Source organism: Diachasmimorpha longicaudata, chromosome 6 (assembly GCF_034640455.1).
Source record: "Diachasmimorpha longicaudata isolate KC_UGA_2023 chromosome 6, iyDiaLong2, whole genome shotgun sequence".
Classification (NCBI taxonomy): Eukaryota; Metazoa; Arthropoda; class Insecta; order Hymenoptera; family Braconidae; genus Diachasmimorpha; species Diachasmimorpha longicaudata.
The window spans coordinates 6878935-6885936 of record NC_087230.1 but is presented as its reverse complement, the minus strand read 5'-3'; positions in this window follow the sequence as shown (position 1 = coordinate 6885936).

Below are 7002 nucleotides of genomic sequence, written 5' to 3'. Positions count from 1 at the left end.
ACCTATTGAGCGCTGATGACCGATTCGACGGAGTGCAACAGATTTACTTGAGGAAAATTAACCACTTGCCTCAGAGGATATTTATTACATGTTACCGAACCGTGTAGAGTTGTTATAAATATTTCTCTAAATGCAGAAAACAATTTCACGCGTTCCCAAATAAACTAATCCTTCAGGATCCAATTAATAACTCTAAACGTCGCGAATTTGCGGAAGATTGGGCTGCAAATTCTGCCAGCCACATACCGGGTATTTGTCAGCGTCGACTCACAGGAATGGGGATGCCATGGGAAGGCCAGGGTAGCGCCTTATATCATTCGTAAAGTTGGCGCGCGACAACCGAGACGATGTACTCACGGCCGACGGAGTATTAATCTCGACTTGGCGACTTTGGGGGACGACTGACGTTTTCATTTTCGGGGTGAAGTCCTCGAGGTTTTTATAGTCGTCAGAGGGCAGATGAAATTCACAAAGTTTTCAGGCCTCGTCGGGGGAGAAATGATAGTGTCAGTTTAAGATTTCCATCGCCCCAATCATTTCCACAAAATAAATCATTAATGTCTAAGGGCAATCACTTTTTCTGATTTAAAATCAACTATTGCATAATTCAATCAGTAATTAAATTATATCAATATATTATTTATTATTTATTATCTTATTCGATACATAAACTCCCCGATTTTACCAGATAATTCAGCCTATTTTTTCCCATCGTAAAACTAATTTAAAAATAATTATGAAAATTAAAGGAAGGTAATTAGTGGCACTCGTTAATTAACACAAATACATTTTTCCTCATTTCATAATTTTTATCTTCTCAGACGACACTAGCAAAGTGAACAGTTCTAAAGCCGGTTGTGTTGGAAAAGTTTCCGGTTTAAATCGCACTTTGGCGTGCGGAAAAAGTAAAAGTTTTCCGCAGAGTCGTATATCGGTTTTATGGCCAGTAGATGTAGACCGCGGGCTTATGACGACGACAATTTACGGGGTACAGCCATTTGCTCGTTGAAACGAAACGACCGGTGGAGTGCACGGGGTTATAGTTGCACTGCCACCTCCACGCAGTGCGGCTGGATAAAGCGGCTTGGCTAGTAATTTCGACGGTTAAACACATTTGAAACAATGTATGATAACTCGATTCAAACTGTTTCCATGTTTATGCAATTTGTACGCTATTAATTCAGGTTTTTAGAGGATTTTTCCTCTTCGTGGCTCTCTCACCGGTTATTCAGTTGCAGGGTATAAATTTACATGATTTTCCCAATAAAATCCCGGCCCTGGATAATCGCGTTTGCCATGACACACGAAAAAAAGTCGTAAAACAATTTACAAGTTAATTTATATCCTAATCCATTGCAGTGGGATAAAAATTACTGAACGCCAAACGCGGGCTGAAATATTTTTCAGTAGAAACTTCCACGCTTGTGCAGACCATTTGCAGGCCATAAGAAAAGGATATGAGCTAAAAGCAAATGAATATTACCAACCACCCCATATCCACCGGAGATAAATTTTCCTTTCAACCCCGAAGTGAATCATTTCGCTTTGCCAGGCAGTTCGCTTTTATTTTGTTGATTTTTTTTTGAGTTTCGGGGCGAGAACAATTGGAACTTTTGTGTGCCTGCTGTCATTTCCGGACTGCCGGAATCCAGGTCAAAAGCAACAGAGGCGTTAAACAAGTGGAAAGCTCCATTCGTTTTGACGACTTCGGGGAAGGGGAGATTTTCATCGAGCGATTTCGTTTTTCGTTGGTTGACAGATTCGTCTATCAATAGAGTATCGGCTCCCTATTCCTGCAACAATTTCGCAATTGTCCCGAGCAATTTCATTCCTGCAGTACAGGCATTTTTTTCCCTATTTCCTTAAAAATTTTTTAGATTAGATATATCTATTGAAATAAAGTTAATATCAGTGAAGCTAATTATGATATGTGAAGTCAGTTATTCAGTAATAATCAGACAGCAGTGGATCGAAATAAAAAAAAACAGGACAATTTTTCGCCTGAAACTTCCGCCGTAATTTTCCAACACTAGAAATTGACGGAGGAAATTTATTCCCCGCCCCTTTCCCAAAATTTCCATCAGTAAACTCAACGATACATCAGCAATCTCCGTTATCAGGATATTACGAGAGTGGCTATTCATCGGAGATACGAGGACTGTGGAAACACTCGGACGGAGGGTGATATCACAAGGGGTGGATGGGGGATGTGTGCATGGAAAGGGCGGTTGTATAGTTCGGGATTTTAGTGGTTCACAGCCTGAAGCGATCGATGCCTGTGCGCCAGTGGCATCCAAAACTATTCGAGTCACCCTTCTCTGGTTAGAGAAATATCTCATCCCATCCCTCTGTCTCTTACTGGAGCCAAAAACCCTGTGGCGCCGCACAGTCTAGCCAAATAAAAGTGGAAAGTCATCTTCCGTTTGTAGCCCTCCCCTCCCACTAGACGAGTGAGGATAGCGATGCCAACGAGATACTTGCATGCGTTTCCATTTGTTATAGCCACTCGGTTTCCCTGCACTCTGAGGTATTTCACTATTTTATGGCCTCTGCGTACACACTAAAACGCTAGTGCTGGCTCTGATAGTTTTTTTGGTGTTGACAGAATGTTGGGATCGGGAGTACGAAGGGAAGAGGATTTTTCAAATATTTTTTGCATTCACATCAACAATTTTTTGAGAGTAAAAAAATTATTTATTGGATTATTTGCCAGGACAAAGTCTCCAGTAGTGAATAACTCGTGAAATTATTTTCCGAAAAAGAAGTTTTCTTTTAATTAAATAAAATTTCCAGATAAATTAAAAAAAAAAATAGACTGCAGTGGAAATGGCGAGCTCCAATGAGACTTTCGTAATAAAATTTCAGCTCTTGCTCTTGGGGGATTTTTTACATCCATTCTTAGGGATTTTAATACCGAATACGATGTTTTTTATTTCAAAGGCGATGAAACATAACTCTTGAAAATTTCATTGAGAGCTAGTATCGGGCGTGCTTGAAATTCCACCGGTGTCTGACCGAATCGATACTTTCTCCCCTTATGTACAACCGCAGTCAGAGTGGAGAATCCTTCATTTCTCTCTTTCTCTCAGTTTTTTGCTTCACATTTTTATCCACTCAATATTTCTTCTTTTATCACTCTCAAGTCTATCCGATTTTCTGGTGATATATTTACGAGGGTGCCCTTGCACTCAATCCGCGTATTAAAGCAATTAATAATAATAATGTTCAATATGTTAGGGAATTCTAATTACCCTAGAACTTCGAAAAAGCTGATTCCCCTTCGACAATTGAATAATTAAATACAATGGACCGCAAAAGATGTAAAACCAAATCGTGTGCTCGTTCATTTAACTTTAATTAATTCTAGAAAATTAATTAAGCACAGATTCTAAAAATTACGAGTAAAGAAATCGCTAGTAAAAGCATAAATCATCTGAATATTACCATTTCTCCCAAATACGAACACAAAAAAATATGAAACGTGATTTTTTACATGATAATAATGACTGTAAAAATGACGTGAATTGCCATGAAAATATTCAATATCAAAGAAAAAATCGCAGACCCTTTGGAATCCCCTGTTGACCCCATTCACTTTGCCCCGAAATCCCGACTGTCGTCTTAAGATGTTCCCCTCCATTGTACTTGGTACCCACATACGTGGGTGCCTGCCACGGGACATATCTCTCCTATTGACATAAAGCCCTAGAGATGCAAAAGCTAAAAGGCGAGAGAAAAACCACAGAAGAAAAGATTTTTCTTTGAAAAAAAAAATGAAAAATTGGAGAAATATTTTCTGTCGCCCATCCATTCCCCCCCACTCCCTGTATGCCACCATATTACCCCATTTTTCAATACAATACATATCGACACCGACGATATAACTGTCGATGTCTATTTTTCCAAAAAAAACCCTTAACGTAAAACTCATTTAAAAAATAATTTTCACGATTATTCATTCTTATCTAAATCAAATAAATGATTAGTAAATATAAATAAATATATTTTGTCTACCAGCATCTCAGGGAAATACTTTTTTAGATTAATCAAAATTATTCACTCGGATGTGAGTAAAAAACACATAAAAATTAGGAACGAGTTTGGAAGAGTTTATTATGTACATTTAAAAACACGATAAAAAATCGCCCGAAATATAACTAGAGACTATGAGAGGTGATAAAATACACGAGTTAACTCGTCTCCTTCCTTTATAGCTCGTCACACGTGGTGCATTGCTCGGAGACAAGGCAACCCCTCGCAAACAATATTTGACGTTGGAGATAGGCGACTCCCTCTCAAGAGAGCTGTCGTCACTGACGATCCCCGTCCCCTTCGCCACCAGTAATTTCAATATTCGAGCTATAAAATATCGACTGATCTTCGGTTTCATTAAAACTGAGGACATCGGCCAGGTTCGAGGACCCTGCGATATTTAATTTACTCACGTTCTCCAGAAAAAAATTTGCCTGGCGAAGATTCAGGAGATATCATTTTTTTCTCCCTTCATAAACTCTCGAGGGATGGATGGAGGAACTGTAACAAGTGTTTCGGAAGGTCTAATTAATTTTATTCTGCTGACAGATTTTTTTATTGGGGCTGATGCTGTTTGGCGATTTGTTTCATGATTAATTGTTGGGAGGAATAATTATTCTGTTCAGGTACGGGACAGCTGGAAGTTTATCACATTTTAATTGAAATCACGTTGGGAAACATATACTCAGAGGTACTGAGTTCTAACAATGACAGAAGTCATCATTTCAATAATTATAATTATGGAAATTGAATTTAAAAAAAATCGGAAATATACAATATATTTTTTTATTTAAGTAGAACATTTGAATATTTAATTTCTTATTAGAATTATCTTCTCATTTCATTTCAATTGAAAGATCATGAGAAATTCTTAAAATAAAACTGACATCACTCCGAATTTTCCTGATATTGCAGTGAAATATCTATTCATTTGGAAAAATCAAGTACTGCTCCGACTATTCCACCATGAATTTCATATTTTCTAAAGAATTCGGCGTAAATAATCCCCTTATTCGAATTTATTGGTCGGTGAAAAAGAAATCTCGACAGAAATTGTTCCCATCACATTGTTCAACATCTCCCCTATTCTTAAATTTAATTCAAGTAAGTAATTTTATTTAAACTTTCATTGCGAGCAGTATTACCTCTGTATTCTACCCCAACGTGAACAAAGTAAATTCTCTAACAAAAAAATATATGAACAAATTAAGATGCATTCTACCGGCACATACACCGCAGCCCGCTTGTTTTAATGATTTTCCACTAACATAAATCACCCGGAGGTGAATAAAAAAATCGTAACAACTGTTACTGTTGATTTAATTAAACTTTTCCCCCGCAGCAGACACGAATTTACATTTTTTCGCGTCATCCAGTCTCCCTCCCCCCTCAATTTTTTCCTCCAAAAATGAAATAAAAATAGATTCTATTCACCTCACGTGCCACAGTGGAAAATTGAAATAGGATTACAGGAGCTCCTCTTCTCGCGAAACATTTATTCTCGTCCTCTCGCCGCAAACACCTCTCTCACTCGCACCACCGGCTCCTCTTGTCGTGAGGGGACCTCATTCCCTACCACCCTCTGTCTCGTACTTTTTTTCTCCTCTCAACGTTTTTCGTTGATCTCTTTTCTTTTATTTTATTTCCACTCCCAGACACTTTTCAAGGGGTATATAGAGATGAGGGCCGGGCAAATGGTGCGCTATCCAATTTATTGGTCGGTTAACATCGTCGAGACTTCACCCTGTCGCTCTCGCATCCAACGATCATAAGCCAAATGAAATTGGATACCCCATGTGCGTGCGATTCCTTTCACTTTTCAAACTTTTTTCACAATTCGCGTTTTTTTTATCCAATGGAGTCTTCAAGTGTTCCTGGGCAGTTACTAAGATATTTTGTTAACAACTGAAGATAAACGTGAGCGAATGAGGTCCTGGAAATTATGGAAGTCCTAAAAACTGTTTTATTCAATTAATTAACAATTTTTACACTCGAAAGTGATGCAGTAAATTTAAAATAGATTATTAATCAGTCATTGGTAATAAGCAACTGACTGTCTTTATCATTCGTATCATTAATTTATTCTAAGATTTAAAAAACTAGCAGTGAAGTTCTCGAATAAAAAACAATAATTAAAACTGTGTATTTTCAATTAATAAATATACGGATCAACATTCCACAGATTTTTACTGCTCACAGATATCAATTCTCCAATAATAGTATAAAGTGAGGGAATAAAAATTAATTAAAATTGGTTAAAAAATTAATTAATATTAAAATCACCGATGCAATAAAAATTAATTAAATGCTTGAGGGGATTTATCGATAATGTACAACTGCACCGTGGAATGATCAACAACAGTGGTAATCCGAGCGAATCCCCTGAGCCTTGGAAACGATTTCTACTGCATTATCTGGCTGTCGGCCAGTGCTCAAGGTCCGGGGGGGTGGAGGGCTTTGGATTCTTCATCCAACAGTGGCGGCAGACCCGGGCACAGGAGTTTAGATCCTCCTCGGAGATCCAAGACGGTGGAAGATACATCGGGGAGGCGAGTGATCGTCGTTTTACGAATGGGAGGATATCGTTGGGCGGATTATTGTGGGCGAGAGGGGAAAAGGCTACTTGCTTGTCTCTCAGGGGGAGATGGACTCCGGCATTTTCCCACGTTTTTCCGAGACGGGTTCGTGGAAAATCTTAGATTGGCCGAGGATTTTCGTGTATTTCTGGGGAGGGAATTTTCAGTGAAAAAATAAGTAATAAAATAGGGAACAGGGAGTGAGGGTATTCGTTCAGGGGGTGGGTCAAATGAATATAGGGAATTATCACTGTTATCGTTGATTTGATGGGGGTTGACCATGTATACGTGTATTTTTGGCCGGTTCAGGAAGTCGATAAGTAATTAATTCATTAATGTATTTATTAAATGAATAGTACAGGTGGATAATAACAATGAAGGAGATATAATAAAT